The 19,531-nt window shown below is 40.0% G+C and overlaps 1 protein-coding gene across 7 annotated transcripts in view; it reads right to left on the minus strand.

The window, feature by feature from the left end:
- The window catches only part of ZC4H2 (zinc finger C4H2-type containing), a 78,045-nt gene that overhangs the window by 46,344 nt on the left and 12,170 nt on the right, over window positions 1-19,531 (minus strand). The window contains exon 2 of one of the 7 annotated variants that reach the window (XM_086390098.1): window positions 2,305-2,442. The exons of the other annotated variants lie outside the window; for them this stretch is intronic. The gene's annotated coding sequence lies outside the window, so the exon portion shown is untranslated. The remainder of the gene's footprint in view (window positions 1-2,304; window positions 2,443-19,531) is intronic. 7 annotated transcript variants of the gene reach the window in all.

Below are 19,531 nucleotides of genomic sequence, written 5' to 3' on the forward strand. Positions count from 1 at the left end.
GCTAGATAGCTCTCTCCCCTTTTGATGCCCTCTCTTCTCCTCCTGGTCACCTCTATCTCTCTCTGCCCTCTTCTCTTCTCCATGTAACTCAGCGAACCTCTCTGGGTGTCCCTCATTGTGGAGAATCTTTTCTCAATTAACCTAGATGCTTTATCATTGGTGCAGTATGGATGGAGAAGTCTTGAGGCTACTGTAAGAATAAGACTTAAAACCAGAGGCAGGAGGCTTAAATCCAAAACTTGAGAACACCAGAAAGCTCTTGACTCCACGGAACATTAATCAACAAGAGCTCTTCCAAAAGCCTCCATACCAACACTGAAACAAAGCTCCACTCAAGAGCCAACAAATTCCAGAGCAAGACATACCATGCAAATTCTCCAGCAACACAGGAACATAGTCCTGGGCTTCAACATACAGGCTTCCGAAAGTCACACTAAACCCACAGACATCTTAAGACTCACTAGTGGACACTTCATTGCACTCCAGAGAGAAGACATCCAGTTCCACCCACCAGAACACTGACACAAGCTTCCCTAACCAGGAAATCTTGACAAGCCACTTGTCCAACCCCACCCACAGGGAGCAACCTCCACAATAAAGAAGAACCACAGACTTCCAGCATACAGAAAGCCCACCCCAAAACACATCAATCTAAATAAGACGAAAAGGCACAGAAATATTCATCAGGTAAAGGAACATGTTAAATACCCACCAAACCAAACCAAAGTGGAAGAGATAGGGAGTCTACCTGAAAAAGAATTCAAAATAATGATAGTAAAAATGATCCAAAATCTTAAAAAAAAAAAAAAAATGGAGTTACAGATAAATAGTCTGGAGACAAGGATTGAGAAGATGCAAGAAATGTTTAACAAGGACCTAGAAGAAATAAAAATGAGTCAATCAATAATGAATATGCAATACCTGAGATAAAAAAACACTCTGGAGGGAATCAACAGTAGAATAACTGAGGCAGAACATAGGATAATTGAGGTGGAAGATAGAATGGTGGAAATAAATGAAGCAGAGAGGAAAAAAGGAAAAGAATTAAAAGAAATGAAGACAACCTCAGAGATCTCTGGGACAATGTCAAATGCCCCAACATTCGAATCATAGGAGTCCCAGAAGAAGAAGACAAAAAAGAAAGGTCATGAAAAAATACTTGAGTTGATAATAGTGGAAAAATTCCATAAAATGGGGAAGGAAATAGCCACCCAAGTCCAAGAAACCCAGGGAGTCCCAAACAGGATAAGCCCAAGGCAAAACACAAGACACATATTAATCAAATTAACAAAGATCAAACACAAAGAGCAAATATTAAAAGCAGCAAGTGAAAGGCAACAAATAACACACCAGGGGATTCCCATAAGGATAATAGCAGATCTTTCAATAGAAACTGTTCAGGCCAGGAGGGAATGGCAGGACATACTAAAAGTGATGAAAGAGAAAAACCTACAACCCAGATTACTGTACCCAGCAAGGATCTCATTCAAATATGAAGGAGAAATCAAAAGCTTTACATACAAGCAAAAGCTGAGAGAATTCAGCACCAGCAAAACAGCTCTTCAACAAATGCTAAAGGATCTTCTCTAGACGGGAAACACAGAAAAGGTGTATAAACTTGAACCCAAAATAACAAAGTAAATGGCAACAAGATCATACTTATCAATAATTACCTTAAATGTAAATGGGTTGGCAAAACTAATACAATATTGTAAAGTTTAAAAATAAAATAAAATTTAAATAAATAAACGAATTTAAAAAAAAAAAAATGTAAATGGGTTGAATGCCCCAACCAAAAGACACAGACTGGCTGAATGGATACAAAAACAAGACCCCTATATATGCTGTCTACAAGAGACCCATCTCAAAATAAGGGACACAAACAGAATGAAAGTGAAGGTCTGGGAAAAGATATTTCACACAAAGGAGACCAAAAGGAAGCAGGAGTAGCAATACTCATATCAGATAAAATAGACTTTGAAATAAAGGCCATGAAAAAAGAGACAAAGAAGGACAATACATACTGATCAAAGGATCAATCCAAGAAGAAGATATAACAATTATAAATATATATGCACCCAACATAGGAGCACCACAATATGTAAGACAAATGCTAACAAGTATGAAAGGGGAAATTAACAATAACACAATAATAGTGGAAGACTTTAATACCCCACTCACACATATGGATAGATCAACTAAACAGAAAATTAGCAAGGAAGCACAAACTTTAAATGATACAATGGACCAGTTAGACATAATTGATATCTATAGGATATTTAACCCCCAAACAATGAATTTCACCTTTTACTCAAGTGCACACAGAATCTTCTCCAGCATAGACCACATCCTGGGCCATAAATCTCGCCTTGGTAAATTCAAGAAAACTGAAATCATTCCAAGCCTCTTTTCTGATCACAATGTGGTAAGATTAGATGTCAACTACAGGGGGAAAAAAAAAAAAAAACTAGTAAAAATACAAACATATGGAGGCTAAACAACACACCTCTGAATAACAAATCACAGAAGAAATTTTAAAAAAATCAAAATGTGCATAGAAATAAATGAAAATAAAAACACAACAACCCAAAACTTATGGGACACTGTAAAAGCAGTGCTAAGGGGAAGGATCATAGGAATACAGGGTTACCTCAAGAAACAAGAAAAAAGTCAAATAAATAACGTAACTCTACACCTAAAGCAACTAGAAAAGGAAGAAATGAAGAACTGCAGGGTTAGTAGAAGGAAAGAAATCACAAAAACTAGGGCAGAAATAAATGCAAAAGAAACAAAAGAGACCATAGCAAAAATCAACAAGGCTAAAAGCTGGTTCTTTGAGAAGATAAATAAAACCCCCAAACCATTAGCCAGACTCATCAAGAAACAAAGGGAGAAGAATCAAGTCAACAAAATTAGAAATGAAAATGGAGAAACAACAACAGACAACACAGAAATACAAAGGATCATAAGAGACTACGATCAGCAACTACATGCCAATAAAATGGACAACTTAGAAGAAATAGAGGAATCCTTAGAAAAGTATAACTTTCTAAAACTGAACCAGGAAGAAATAGAAAATCTTAACAAACCCATCACAAGCACAGAAATAAAAACTGTAATCAGAAATCTTCCAGCAAAAAAAGCCCAGGACCAGACAGCTTCACAGCTGAATTCTACCAAAAATTGAGAGAAGAGCTAACACCTATCCTACTCAAAGTCTTCCAGAAAATTGCAGAGGAAGGTAAACTTCCAAACTCATTCTATGAGGCCACCACCACCCTAATACCAAAACCTGACAAAGACGGCACAAAAATAGAAAACTACAGGCCAATATCACTGATGAACATAGATGCAAAAATCCTTAACAAAAGTCTAGCAAACAGAATTCAACAACATATTAAACGATCATACATCGTGTCCAAATGGGCTTTATCCCAGGGATGCAAGGATTCTTTAATATATGCAAATCAATCAATGTAATACACCACATTAACAAATTGAAAGATAAAAACCATATGATTATCTCAATAGATGCAGAGAAAGCCTTTGACAAATTTCAACATCCATTTTTGATAAAAAAAAAAAAAAACCCTCCAGAAAGCAGGAATAGAAGGAACATATCTCAATTTAACAAAAGCTATATATGATAAACCCACAGCAAGCATTATCCTCAATGGTGAAAAATTGAAAACATTTCCCCTAAAGTCAGAAACAAGACAAGGGTGCCTACGCTCAGCACTACTATTCAACATAGTTTTCCAAGTTTTAGCCACAACAATCAGAGAATAAAAAGAAATAAAAGGAATCCAGATTGGAAAAGAAGAAGTAAAACTCTCACTGTTTGCAGATGACAGGATCCTCTACAAAGAAAACCCTAAAGACTCCACCAGAAAATTACTAGACCTAATCAATGAAAATAGTAAAATTGCAGGATATAAAATTAACACACAGAAATCCCTTGCATTCCTATATACTAACAATGAGAAAACAGAAAGAGAAATTAAGGAAACAATTCCATGCACCATTGCAACGAAAAGTATAAAATGCTCAGGAATAAATCTACGTACAGAAACAAAAGCCCTATATATAGAAAACTATAAACACTGACGAAAGAAATCAAAGAGGACACAAATAAATGGAGAAATATACCATGTTCATGTATTGGAATAATCAGTATAGTGAAAATGAGTATACTACCCAAAGCAATCTATAGATTCAATGCAATCCCTATCAAAGGACCAGTGGTATTTTTCAGAGACGTAGAACAAGTAATTTCACAATTTGTATGGAAATCCAAAAAACCTTGAATAGCCAAAGCAATCTTGAGAAAGAAGAATGGACCTGAAGGAATCAAGCTGCCTGACTTCAGGGTGTACTAAAAAGGTACAGTCATCAAGACAGAGGGTACTGACACAAAGACAGAAATATAGATCAATGGAACAAAGTAGAAAGCCCAGAGATAAATCCACCACCTATGGACATCTTATCTTTGACAAAGGAGGCAAGAATATACAATGGAGAAACGACAATCTCTTTAACAAGTGGTGCTGGGAAAAGTGGTCAACCACTTGTAAAAGAATGAAACTAGAACACTTTCTAACACCATACACAAAAATAAACTCCAAATGGATTAAAGATCTAAACATAAGACCAGAAACTATAAAACTCCTAGATAACATAGGCAAAACACTCTCTGACATAAATCACAGCAGGATCCTCTATGACCCACCTCCCAGAGTAATGGTAATAAAGGCAAAAATAAACAAATGGGACCTAATTAAACTTAAAAGCTTTTGCACAAAGAAGGAAACTCTAAGCAAGGTGAAAAGACAGCCTTCAGAATGGGAGAAAATAATAGCAAATGAAGCAACAGACAAAGAATTACTCTAAAAAATATACAGGCCTGTCATGCAGCTCAATTCCAGAAAAATAAATGACCCAATCAAAAAACGGGCCAAAGAACAAAACAGACATTTCTCCAAAGAAGACATACAGATGGCTAACAAACACATGAAAAAAATGCTCAACATCACTCATTATCAGAGAAATGCAAATCAAAACGACAGTGAGGTACCATCTGAGGCCAGTCAGAATGGCTGCTTTCAAAAAGTCTACAAATAATAAATGCTGGAGAGGGTGTGGAGAAAGGGGAACCCTCTTACTGTTGGTGGGAATGCAAACTAGTACAGCCACTATGGAGAACAGTGTGGAGATTCCTTAAAGAACTGGAAATAGAACTGCCATATGACACAGCAATCCCACTGCTGGGCATACACACCAAGGAAACCAGAATTGAAAGAGAAACGTGTACCAATGTTCATTGCAGTACTGTTTACAATAGCCAGGACATCGAAGCAATCTATATGTCCATTAGCAGATGAATGGATAAGAAAAGTTTTGTATATAAACACAAAGGAATATTACTCAGCCATTAAAAAGAATGCATTTGAATCCGTTCTAATGAGGTGGATGAAACTGGAGCCTATTATACAGAATGAAGTAAGTCTGAAAGAAAACCATCAATACAGTATACTAACGCATATATACGGAATTCAGAAAGGTGGTAATGATGACCTTATATGCGAGACAGCAAAAGAGACACAGATGTAAAGAACAGTCTTTTGGACTCTGTGGGAGAAAGTGATGGTGGGATGATTTGAGAGAATAGCATTGAAACATGTATATTATCATATGTGAAACAGATCACCAGTCCAGGTTCGATGCATGAGACAGGGTGCTCAGGGCTGGTGCACTGGAATGACCCTGAGGGATGGTATGGGGATGGAGGTGGAATGGGGGTTCAGGATAAGGAATATATGTATACCCATGGGTGATTCATATCAATGTATGGCAAAAACAAGTACAATATTGTAAAGTCATTAGCCTCCAGTTAAAATAAATAAATAAATTAAAAAAACCAAAAATCTAAGATCACGGCATCCGATCTCATTACCTCATGGCAAATAAATGGAAAAACAATGGAAACAGTGCCAGACTTTATTTTCTTGGGCTCCAAAATCACCACAGATGTTGACTGCAGTCATGAGATTAAAAGGCGCTTGTTCCTTGGAAGAAAAGCTATGACAAACTTAGACAGTGTATTAAACAGCAGAGGCATTACTTTGCTGACAATGTTCTATTTAGTCAAAGCTATGGCTTTTCCAGTAGTCTTGTATGAATGTGAGAATTGGACCATAAAACAGGCTGAGCAATGAAAGATTGATACTTTTGAACTGTGGCATTGAAGAAGACTCTTGAGAGTCCCTTGAATTGCAAGGAGATAAAACCAGTCAATTGTAAAGGATATCAATCCTGAGTATTTTCTGGAAGGATCAATGATGAAGCTGAAGCATCTCTCTCATTTTAGTCTCTGTGTTTTGTTTTTTTGTTTTGTTTTTTGTTTTTTTTTTTTTTTGGTTTGTTAGTTTGTTATTGTTTTCTTCCTATGTTTTATTGAGCATTTTATGAAATTATATTTTATCTATACTGTTTTTAAGTATACCTCTTTCTATAGTATTTTAGTAGTTGGTCTAGGTATTATGGGCTTCCCAGGTGACTCAGAGGTAAAGAATCTGCCTGCCAATGCAGGAGCTACAGGAGATGTGTGTTCAATCCCTGGGTCAGGGAGATCCCCTGGAGAAGGAAATGGCAACACACTCCAGTATTCTTGTCTGTAGACTCCCAGGACAGAGGATCCTGGTGGGAACCAGTCCATGGGGTGACAAAAAGTCAGACATGACTCAGCAACTGAACAATAACAACATCCTTTTCGAATCAGTGGGTGTATATCTCTTGACAAATATGGAGAGTCTTCAGCCATCATTGCAAATATTTTTTACTCTCACCCTATTTTTCCTCTATAGATAAGGCCTTTCTGTTGTCTAATTCTTCTTCCTTCCTTCCCTACATCATTTATACCCCAGATAGCAACCATTGAAAACTATTTAATGCCTATTTGTTGTATTGCATATGTCTTTCTAAAGTGTAAATTATTGATAAGGAGAGAACTGTCTGTTGATGGGTGGGGCTGTGCTCCCTCCCTGTTAGTTGTATGGCCTGTGGGTACCCAGTCCTGGAGTCTACAACTGCTATGGTAAGGCTACTTGGTGACCTCCAAAAGGGCTTATGCCAACACTCACCTCCCAGGACTGTTAGTGCCCTTGTCCCTGCAGCAGGACAATGCCAACCCATGCCTCCAAGGGAGACCCTCAAACACTCACAGGCAGGTCTTGTTCAGTCTCCTGTGGGGTCATGGCTTCTTTCCCCTGCATCCTGGTGCACACAAGCGTTTTTTGTGTCCTGTAAGAGTCTCTGTTTTCCCCAGACCTGTGGAAGTTCTGTAATCAAATATCGTTGTCCTTCAAGGTCAGATTAACTGGGAATTCCCAGTCCCTTTGCTGGATCCTCAGGTTGGGAAAGCTGATATGGAGCCTGCTGCTGCTGCTGCTAAGTCGCTTCAGTCGTGTCCGACTCTGTGCGACCCCATAGATGGCAGCCCACCAGGCTCCCCCGTCCCTGGGATTCTCCAGGCAAGAACACTGGAGTGGGTTGCCATTTCCTTCTCCAATGCATGAAAGTGGAAAGTGAAAGTGAAGTCACTCAGTCATGTCCGACTCTTCGCGACCCCATGGACTGAAGCCCACCAGGCTCCTCCATCCATGGGATTTTCCAAGCAAGAGTACTGGAGTGGGGTGCCATTGCCTTCTCCGGATGTGGAGCCTATAAACTTCAAAACAGTAGGGGAACGTCTTTGGTCTTATTATTGTTCTCCAGTTTGTGGGTTTCCCACCTGGAGGTATGGCATTTGATCTTGATTGTGTCCCTTCTACTCTCTTGTTGCAGCTTCTCCTACAATCTTACAAACTCCAGAATGAAAACCACCATCACAGAAAGCTAACCAAAATAATCACATGGACCATAGCCTGTGTAACTCAATGAAGCTATAAGCCATGCTATGCTGGGCCATGTAAGACAGACAGGTCATGATGGAGAGTTCTGATAAAACATGGTCCATTGGAGAAGGGAATGGCAAACCACTTCAGTATTCTTGCCTCAAGAATCCAATGAACAGTATGAAAAGGCAAAAATATATGATACCAGAAGATAAGTCCTCAAGGTCAGTAGGTGTCCAGTATAATACTAGGAAAGAATGGAGAAGAGGCTGAGCCAAAATGGAAACAACGCTCAGCTGTGGATGCGTTTGGTGGTAAAAGTGAAGTCTAATTCTGTAAAGAACAATATCACATAGGAACCTGGAATGTTAGGTCCATGAATCAAGGTAAATTGGATGTGGTCAAGCAGGAGATGGCAAGAATGAACATCGACATCTTAGGAATCAGTGAACTAAAATTGAAGGGAATGGGAAAATATAATTCAGATAACCATTTTATCTATTACTGTGGGCAAGAACCCTTTAGAAGAAATGGAGTAGTCCTCATAGTCAACAAAGAGTCCAAAATCCAGAACTTTGGTGAAATCACAAAACCAACACAATGATCTGTTTTTTTTCCAAAGCAAGACATTCAACATCACAGTAATTCAAGTCTATACCACAAACACTGATGCTGAAGAAGTAGAGGTTGATTGGTTCTAGGAAGACCTATAACACTTTCTAAAACTAACATCAAGAAAAGATTCTTTTTCATCATAGGGGATTGTAAAGCAAAAGTAGGAAATCAAGAGGTACCTGGAATAACAGGCAAGTTTGGCCGTGGATCCAAAATGAAGTGTGGCAAAGGCTAACAGAATTTTGCCAAGAAAACACACTGGTCATAGCAAACACCCTCTTTGAACAACACAAGATACAGCTCTACACATGGACATCACCACATGTCAAAATTGAACTGAGATCAACGATATTCTTTGCAGCCAAAGATGGAGAAGGTCTATACAGCCAGCAAAAAAAAAAAAAAGACCTAAGGTGACTGGCTCATATCATGAGCTCTTTATTGCAAAAGAGAAGCTTAAGTTGAATAAAGTAGGGAAAACCACGAGACTATTCAGGTACTGCCTAAATGAAATCCCATGTGACTATACAGTGAGGTAACAAATAGATTCAAGGGATTAGATCTGATAGGCAGAGTGCCTGAAGAACTATGAACGGAGGTTCATAACACTGTACAGGAGGTGGTGACCAAAACCATCTGCATGAAAAAGAAATACAAGAAGGCAAAGTAGTTGTCTGAGGAGGTTATACAAGTAGGTGAGAAATGATGAGGAGCTAAAAGGCAAAACAACAACAACAACAACAACAACTGAATGCAGAGTTCCAGAGAATAGCAAAGAGAGATAAGAAAGCCTTAAGTGAACAATGCAAAGAAACAGAAGAAAACAATAGAATGGGAAAGACTAGAGATCTCTTCAAGAAAATTGGAGTTACCAAGGGAACATTTCATGCAAAGATGGGCACAATAAAGAACAGAAATGTCAAGTACCTAACAGAAGCAGAGGAGATTAAGAAGAGGTGGCAAGAATACACAGAAAACAATACAAGAAAGGTCTTAATGACCCAGCTAAACACAATGGTGTGGTCACTCACCTAGAGCCAGACATCCTGGAGTGTGAAGTCAAGTGGGCCTTAGGAAGCATCACTACGAACAAAGCTGGTGGAGGTGATGGAATTCCAGTTGAACTAATTCAAATCCTAAAGATGAGGCTGAGAAAGTGCTGCACTCAATTTGCCAGCAAATTCGGAAAACTCAGTACAGGCCACAGGACTGGAAAGGTGAGTTTTCACTCCAATCCCAAAGAAAGGTAATGTAAAAGAATATTTATACTATCATACAATTGTGCTCATTTCATATGCTAGCAAAGTAATATTCAAAATCCTTCAAGCTAGGCTTCAACAGTACATGAACCAAGAACTTCCAGATATATAAGCTGGACTTAGAAAAGGAAGAGGCACCAGAAATCAAATAGGATTGAATCATAGGGAAAGCCAGGGAATTCCAAAACATATCTATTTCTACTTCATTGACTATGCTAAAGCCTTTGACTGTGTTCAGTTCAGTTCAGTTTAGTCTCTCAGTTGTGTCTGACTCCTTGTGACTCCATGCACTGCAGCATGCCAGGCTTCCCTGTCCATCATGAGCCGCCAGAGCTTGCTCAAACTCATGTCCATTGAGTCGGTGATGCCATCCAACCATCTCATCTTCTGTCGCCCCCTTCTCCTCCTGCACTCAATCTTTCCTAGCATCAGGGTCTTTTCCAATGAGTCAGCTTTTCACATCAGGCACCAAAGTATTGGAGTTTCAGCATCAGTCCTTCCAATGAGTATTCAGGACTGATCTCCTTTAGGATTGATTTGCTTGATCTCCTTGCAGTCCAAGGGACTCTCAAGAGTCTTCTCCAACACCACAGTTCAAAAGCATCAATTCTTCAGAACTCAGCTTTCTTTATAGTCCAACTCTCATGTCCATACATGACTACTGGAAAAACCATAGCTTTGACTAGATGGACCTTTGTCAGCAAAGTAATGTTTCTGCTTTTTAATATGCTGTCTAGTTTGGCCATAACTTTTCTTCTAAGGAGTAAGCATCTTTTAATTTCATAGCTGCAGTCACCATCTGCAGTGATTCTGGAGCCCCCAAAAATAAAGTCTGACACTGTTTCCACTGTTTCCCCATCTATTTGCCATGGGGTGATGTGACCGGATGCCATGATCTGAGTTTTTTGAATGTTGAGTTTTAAGCCAGCTTTTTAACTCCCCTCTTTCACTTCCTTTAAAAGGCTCTTTAGTTCTTCTTCGTTTTCTGCCATAAGGGTGATGTCATCTGCGTATCTGAGGTTATTGAAGTTTCTCCCGGCAATCTTGATTCCCGCTTGTGCTTTATCCAGCCCAGAATTTCATATGATGTACTCTGTATATAAGCTAAATAAGCAGGATAATGATAGGCAGCCTTGATGTACTCCTTTCCCAATTTGGAACCAGTCTGTTGTTCCATGTCCAGTTTTAACTGTTGCTTCTTGACCTGCATAAAGGTTTCTCAGGCAGGTAAGGTGGTCTGTTATTCCCATCCTTGAAGAATTTCCCACAGTTTGTTGTGATCTACACAGACAAAGGCTTTGACATAATCAATATAGCAGAAGTAGATGTTTTTCTGGAACTATGATGCTTTTCCTATGAGCCAATGGATTTTTTAAATTTTGATCTCTGGTTCCTCTGCCTTTTCTAAATCCAGGTTGATCACCTGAAAGTTCACAGTTCATGTACTGCTGAAGCCCAGACCACAACCTTGACTGTGTGGATCACAACAAAATGTGGAATACTCTTAAAGAGATGGGAATATCAGACACCTCACCTGTCTGCTGAGAAATTTGTATGCACGACAAAAATCAACAGTTATAACTGGACATCTACAGGACTGGTTCAAAATTAGGAAAGGAGTATTTCTTGACTGTGTATCATCACCCTGTTTATATAACTTCTATGGAGAGTACATCATCCAAAATGCTGTGCTGGATCAGATTGCCCAGAGAAATATCAACAACCTCAGATATGCATACAATACCACTCTAATGGCAAAAAGCAATGAATAACTAAAGAGCCTTTTGATGAGGGTGAAAGAGGAGAGTGAAAAAGCTGGCTTAGATTTCAGCATTCAAAAACAAAGATCACGGCATCTGGCCCCATCCCTTCATGGCAAATAGTTTGGGAAAACGTGGAAACAGTGACAGACTATTTTCTTGGGTGCCAAAATCACTGCAGATGGTGACTGCAGCCACAAATTTAAAAAATGCTTTTTCCTTGGGAAAAAAAGCTATGATGAGCCTAGGTGGCATATTAAAAAGCAGAGACAACTGTTTGTTGACTAACATTTGAATAGTCAAAGCTTTGGTTTTCCAGTATTCATGTATGGATGTGAGAGTTGGACCAAAAAGAAGTCTGAGAAATCGATGCTTTTGAATTGTGGTGCTGGAGAAGATTCTTGAGAGCCCCTTGGTCTGAAAGGAGATCTAACCAGTCAATCCTAAAGGAAACCAACCCTGAATAATCATTGGAAGGTCTGATGCTGAAGCTGATGCTCCAATATTTTGGCCACCTGATTCAAAGAGGCAACACATTGGAAAACGCTCTGCTGCTGGGGAAGATTGAGGGCAGGAAGAGAGGGAGACGACAGAGAATGAGATGTTTGGATAGCATCACTGACTCAATGGACATGAGTTTGAGCAAACTCCTGGAAATAGTGAGGGACAGGGAAGCCTGGTGTGCTACAGTCTATGGTGTTGCAGAGTCAGACATGACTTAGTGACTAAGCAGTGAACAACAGATAGGGAGAAAAGGAGAGGGAAAGATAAAATCTATCAGCCTATTTATCTGTAGAGATCTCTAGATATTGTGAGTGTCATGGACTAAATCTTGTTCTTCCAAAATCTGTACGTTGCAGCCCTAATCCAAAACGTGGGTCAAGTTTAGAGGGAGTGCTTTAGAGAGATAATTAAGGTTAAATGCAGTCATAAATGTGGGACCCTAATCCTATTGGAGTGATGCCCTTATAAGAAGAGGAAGAGATATCAGAGGTTGTTTTCTCTCTCTCTCTACATGCACAGAAGAGAGACCATGTGAAGACACAGCAAAAACACAGCTGATTATAAGCCAGGAAGAGAGCCCTCACAAGAAAGCAAATTTGCTGGCACTTTGACCGTGGACTTCTAGCCTCCGGAAATATGAGAAAACAAATGTCTGTTCTTTAAGACACCCAGTCTGTGACATTTTGTCTTGGAAGACCAAGCAGATTAACACAGATTTCAGTACCATGAAGTGGGGTACTATTTTAATAAAAATCTAAAAATGTAGAAGTGGGTTTGGAACTAGGTGATGAGTAGAAGCTGGGAGAGTTTTGAGGTACATGCTAGAAAAAGCCTATATTGCCTTTAAGTGACTGTCACAGACTGGAGAAAAATTCATCCTTATTATACAGTGGTAAAGGATTTGGCTGAAATTTGCCCTAATGTTTTATGAAGGTAGTAACTGTGCTCAATGAAATTAGATATTTAGTTGAGGAGATTTTTAGGCAAAGTGTGCATGTGAAGAGACGCTGCTTATAGTGAAATGCAAGAGGAGAGATAAATCAAAAGAATCATTAAACAAGAGGAACCAGAACTTGAATATTTGAAAAATTCTCATTCTATCCACATTGCCAAAAATATAAAGCATGTTCTGGAGTGAACACTATGGATGTGCCTAGAAAACCACTCCCTGAGGAGATTACTCATGATTTTAATTAGGTATCTCAGCAGAAGTCAGGAATAGAGATGGGATTATGCAAACACAGACACTGTCAGCATGGACCAGGGGAGCAGAGAGAGGATGAACTAAAGGGAAGAGTTTGGAATCTACAAGACAGGACAATAGAGTTATTTAGCTGCAAACATGCTTCATCCTTCAAGTAAAGAATGGCACCAAAGGTGATTTAGAGGTCATCAGGGCTACAATTCCCACCATTGGATCTAGACCTAACAGACCCTGGAGGGAAGGCTGTTGCCTCCTCAGTTTCAGTGGGCCAGGCTGCCTCTGACTAGTGCCTCAGGAGAAAAGTGACAGCAAAATGCTGTGAGTGTGGGGGTGATACTGCCCAAGGCATGCAGCCAAAGATTATTCTCCAGCCTGAAAAATCTAAAGAAATTTGCCTTGTTAGGTTTTGCACTTTCTTGAGATCTATCATTCCTCTCTTCTTTCTGGTTTCTCCCTTTTGAAAAGGGAATGTTTTTTTCCTATGCCTGTCCTATCATTATATTTGGGAAGCAGATCATTTGTCTGATTTCACAGCTGGAGAGGAATTTTGCCTTTTGGATGAATCAGACCTCAAGTCTCATTGAACCCTAAATTAGATGATATATAGATGAGTCTTTTGACTGGGCATATGTGCTGGAATGCATTAAGACATTTGGGGCTGTTGGGAAGGGATGAATGGATTTTGCATGTGAGAAGGACATGCATTTGGTAAAAGTCATAGGGAAGAATGTTATGGAATGTATTGAGCCCCCTGATATACATATATTTAAGCCCTAAACCCCAAAGTACTTCCAGGTACTTTGAGATAAATTTTAAGGAGGTATAAGGTTAACCTCCAAAATATTTAGAGAGAGAATTTTTAGGGAAGTATAAAGTTAAATGAGGTCATCAGAGTAGGGCCCTAATCTGGTAGTACTGACATCCTTATAAGTTGAGATAGGGACACATGAGCTCTATCTACACACAAGACCAGAGGAATTGGTGTATGAGGACACAAGGAAGAAGCAGCCATTTACAAGGAAAGGAAGAGAGCCCTTAACCCAAATCAAAATTTCTGGTATCTATATCATGAAGTTTTAGCCTCCAGAATTGAGAGAGAATAAAGGCCTGTTATTTAAGACACTCAGAATATCCTTTGTTTCTTTGTGGCAGACTAAGCTGACTAATTCTCTTTCTCACACACACACAGTATAGACTAATGATACCATATAGGTTTCACATGGCACTCTGATATTAAGATCCAGGATTCTTTCCTTCTAATGTGGCCACCTACCACATTTTTACCTGTCTACCCTTCCAAGGATAGATTCTCACTTTGCTTCCATTCGCCCCCTGTAAAGCAATACTTTGATGAATATTCTTGTACTTGTCTGCGTAAATTTTTTTTGGGGGGGTCTCTATCCAAGGAATGGGAAATCTGGTGCACAGTTAAGTTATATTCTTATTTTATCTAAGCAGTGCCAATTTGCTGTGCATGATGTCTACACCAGTTCACACTCCTTATAGTAGTGCATAAGGGCACCTGTACCTGTGCTTGCACTCAGAAAGGAGGAACAGTGGGGAAGCTTCGTTGGAGATCTGTAACAGAATACATCGTGAGCTGGTCTCCTTTCTCTCTTAATCTCTGCCTGACTCAGCTAGCAGCTCTATCCCACCACCGTCAAGATACGGCTAAATGCTGATTAACGATGGTAGGATCACTCACCTACAGCCAGACATCCTGGAATGTGAAGTCAAGTGGGCCTTAGAAAGCATCACTATGAACAAAGCTAGTGGAGGTGATGGAATTCCAGTTGAGCTATTTCAAATTCTGGAAGATGATGCTATGAAAGTGCTGCACTCAATATGCCAGCAAATTTGGAAAACTCAGCAGTGGCCACAGGACTGGAAAAAGTCAGTTTTCATTCCAATCCCAACGAAAGGCAATGCCAAAGAATGCTCAAACTACCATACAATTGCACTCATTTCACACGCTAGTAAAGTAATGCTCAAAATTCTCCAAGCTAGGCTTCAACAATACGTGAACCGTGAAATTCCAGATTTTCAAGCTGGTTTTAGAAAAGGCAGAGGAACCAGAGATCAAATTGCCAACATCTGCTGGATCATGGAAAAAGCAAGAGAGTTCCAGAAAAACATATATTTCTGCTCTATTGACTATGCCAAAGCCTTTGACTGTGTGGATCACAATAAACTGTTGAAAATTCTGAAAGAGATGGGAATACCAGACTACCTGACCTGCGTTTTGAGAAAGCTATATGCAGGTCAGGAAGCAACAGTTCGAACTGGACATGGAACAACAGCCTGGTTCCAAATAGGAAAAGGAGTACGTCAAGGCTGTATACTGTCACTCTGCTTATTTAACTTATATGCAGAATACATCATGAGAAACGCTGGACTGGAAAAAAGCACAAGCTGGAATCAAGATTGCCGGGAGAAATATCAATAACCTCAGATATGCAGATGACACCACCCTTATGGCAGAAAGTAAAGAGGAACTAAAAAGCCTCTTGATGAAATAAAAGAGGAGAGTGAAAAAGTTGGCTTAAAGCTCAACATTCAGAAAACGTAGATTATGGCATCTGGTCCCATCACTTCATGGGAAATAGATGGGGAAACAGTGTCAGACTTTATTTTTCTGGGCTCCAAAATCACTGCAGATGGTGACTGCAGCCATGAAATTAAAAGACGCTTACTCCTTGGAAGGAAAGTTATGACCAACCTAGACAGCATATTCAAAAGCAGAGACATTACTTTGCCAACAAAGGGCCGTCTAGTCAAGGCTATGGTTTTTCCAGTGGTCATGTATGGATGTGAGAGTTAGACTGTGAAGAAAGCTGAGCGCCGAAGAATTGATGCTTTTGAACTGTGGTGTTGGAAAAGACTCTTGAGAGTCCCTTGGACTGCAAGGAGATCCAACCAGTCCATTCTAGAGGAGATCAGCCCTGGGTGTTCTTTGGAAGGAAGGATGCTAAAGCTGAAACTCCAGTACTTTGGCCACCTCATGCGAAGAGTTGACTCATTGGAAAAGACTCTGATGCTGGGAGGGATTGGGGGCAGAAGGAAAAGTGGACGACAGAGGATGAGATGGCTGGATGGCATCACGGACTCGATGGACGTGAATTTGAGTGAATTCTGGGAGTTGGTGATGGACAGGGAGGCCTGGAGTGCTGTAATTCATGGGGTCACAAAGAGTCAGACACGACTGAGTGACTGAACTGAACTCAACCAAATTATTGTGCTCTGCCCACCTTCATGCCCCTTCTCTGATCTCTGGGGGCCAAACAGAAATTTATCTAAAGTTCTCTGTATCAGTTCAGTTCAGTTCAGTCACTCAGTTGTGTCCAACTCTTGGCGACCCCATGGACAGCAGTATGCCAGGCTCCCCTCTCAACCACCAACTTCCGGTGCTTGCTGAAACTCATGTCAATTGATTCGGTAATGCCTCTCTGTACGTATTTGGGCAATTGCAGTGAAGTCAAACACTTGGCACAGACGGCAGCCAAGTGATTCACATACAGCAAGTAGGATTCACAGACCAGTGTGGGTAGAACCTGAGCACATGTGAAGCTCCAGGCTGGGAAGGACTTTTGAAGGCATTTGTTGTCCCTTTCCCAACCACTGCTTAAGTCCTTTCTATAATATATGACTTCCAGTGTTCAGTTAGGCTATCCTTGAACAACTTACACAGATTTTTCACCATTTCTCTAGACAATCCATTCCTTCTATAGGCAGTTCCAACAATTTGAAACCCTAGGGCCACACAGAACACAAATGCTCCTTGGCCCACCAAATTCATCCTCCCCTCCTTCCATAATAGAACCTCTTATTGTCATCTGGGTATGTGACACCTGGACTAAGGGCTATATTTCTGTCTCTCGTTTGTAGCTTTTTCTGACCACGTGACAGTTTTCTGGCCAATGGAATGAACACACAAGCAATATAGGCAACATGTAGGCTATGACCCTAAAGGGAAAGAGCATGTCATTCACTTCCCCTTTGCCCTCTTCCCACTGCCTAATATGTATACACAACATCAAGCCATCTTCAGCCATGTAGATGAGGGCTACACCCTGTACATGGTGATGCAATAAGATAAAAAGAGCCTGAGTCCCCAAAATGGAATAACAACAAGAAACACAGGCAGCTTGTTCCAAGGCTGATAATATGAGAAATAAATGGATGAATTTCTGTCTTGTTTTAGCCACTGTTAATCTGGAACCACGTTGGATTAGCTTTACTAATATATATCCTGGTTAATTGGCTCCTGTATTTAATTAATTCTAAGATGCCATTGGACATAAGGTACACATTATCTTACGGACTACTAAAAGAGAGAAATGCTACCAATTATATTACAACAAAATGCTTGCTTTTAATGTTAATATTCATTAATAGTTGTTGAAAGAGCTCTGGTAGACTGATTTTATTTTATTTTTTAAAAATATAAATTTATTTATTTTAATTGGAGACTAATTACAATATTATATTAGTTTACCCATACATCAACATGAATCCACCATAGGTGTACACGTGTTCCACATCCTGAACCCCCCTCCCACCTCCCTCCCCATACCATCCCTTTGGGTCATTCCAGTGCACCAGCCCCAAGCATTCTGTATCATGCATCAAACCTGGACTGGTGATTCATTTCACATATGATATTGTACATGTTTCTATGCCATTCTCCCAAAAATCCCACCCTCGTCCTCTTGCACAGAGTCCAAAAGACTGTTCTATACATCTGTGTCTCTTGCTGTCTCACATACAGGGTTATCGTTACCATCTTTCTAAATTCCATATATATGCATTAGTATACTATATTGGTGTTTTTCCTTCTGGCTTACTTCACTCTGTATAATAGGCTCCAGTTTCACCCACCTCATTAGAACTGATTCAAATGTGTTCTTTTTAATGGCTGAGTAATACATCAAGGCTGTATATTGTCACCCTGCTTATTTAACTTATATGCAGAGTACATCATGAGAAACGCTGGACTGGAAGAAGCACAAGCTGGAATCAAGATTGCTGGGAGAAATATCAATAACCTCAGATATGCAGATGACACCACCCTTATGGCAGAAGGTGAAGAGGAACCAAAAAGCCTCTTGATGAAAGTGAAAGAGGAGAGTGAAAAAGTTGGCTTAAAGCTCAACATTCAGAAAACGTAGATTATGGCATCTGGTCCCATCACTTCATGGGAAATAGATGGGGAAACAGTGGAAACAGTGTCAGACTTTATTTTTCTGGGCTCCAAAATCACTGCAGATGGGGACTGCAGCCATGAAATTAAAAGACGCTTACTCCTTGGAAGAAAAGTTATGACCAACCTACATAGCATATTCAAAAGCAGAGACATTACTTTGCCAACAAAGGTCCGTCTAGTCAAGGCTATGGTTTTTCCAGTAGTCATGTATGGATGTGAGAGTTGGACTGTGAAGAAAGCTGAGTGCTAAAGAATTGATGCTTTTGAACTGTGGTGTTGGAAAAGACTCTTGAGAGTCCCTTGGACTGCAAGGAGATCCAACCAGTCCATTCTGAAGGAGATCAGTCCTGGGTGTTCTTTGGAAGGAATGATGCTAAAGCTGAAACTCCAGTACTTTGGCCACCTCATGCGAAGAGTTGACTCATTGGAAAAGACTCTGATGCTGGGAGGGATTGGGGGCAGGAGAAGAAGGGGATGACAGAGGATGAGATGGCTGGATGGCATCACCAAGTCGATGGACGTGAGTTTGAGTGAACTCCAGGAGTTGGTGATGGACAGGGAGGCCTGGCGTGCTGCAATTCATGAGGTCGCAAAGAGTCGGACATGACTGAGCGACTGAACTGAACTGAACTGAACTGAATACTCCACTGTGTATATATACCACAGCTTTCTTATCCATTTGTCTGCTGATGGACCTCTAGGTTGCTTCCGTGTCCTGGCTATTATAAACAGTGCTGTGATGAACATTGTGGTACACATGTCTCTTTTAATTCTGGTTTCCTTGGTGTGTATGCCCAGCAGTGGGATTGCTGGGTCATTGGTAGACTGATTTTAAAAAATATTTAAATCAGACTTTTCCAGTCTGATTCATTTCTCATATACAATAACTTTTTATTTCAAGGAAAAACCATGATAAAATCTTTTTGAAGATACTTTAATGGCAGTTAAACTCAACATCCAGTCACAACATACACATTATTCAATTATATGAAGGCATGATAATGTGAACAGTCATGGTCAAGTTCCCATGTGTTTACGCATGGAAAATAACACAGTTCCCTCTTGGCCAACAGCAATTATAAAGTAGAATTGTA

The sequence above is a fragment of the Bos grunniens genome, chromosome X (genome assembly GCF_055505025.1).
Source record: "Bos grunniens cultivar Pamir isolate PY7600 chromosome X, Bosgru_T2T1.0, whole genome shotgun sequence".
Taxonomy (NCBI): domain Eukaryota; kingdom Metazoa; phylum Chordata; class Mammalia; order Artiodactyla; family Bovidae; genus Bos; species Bos grunniens.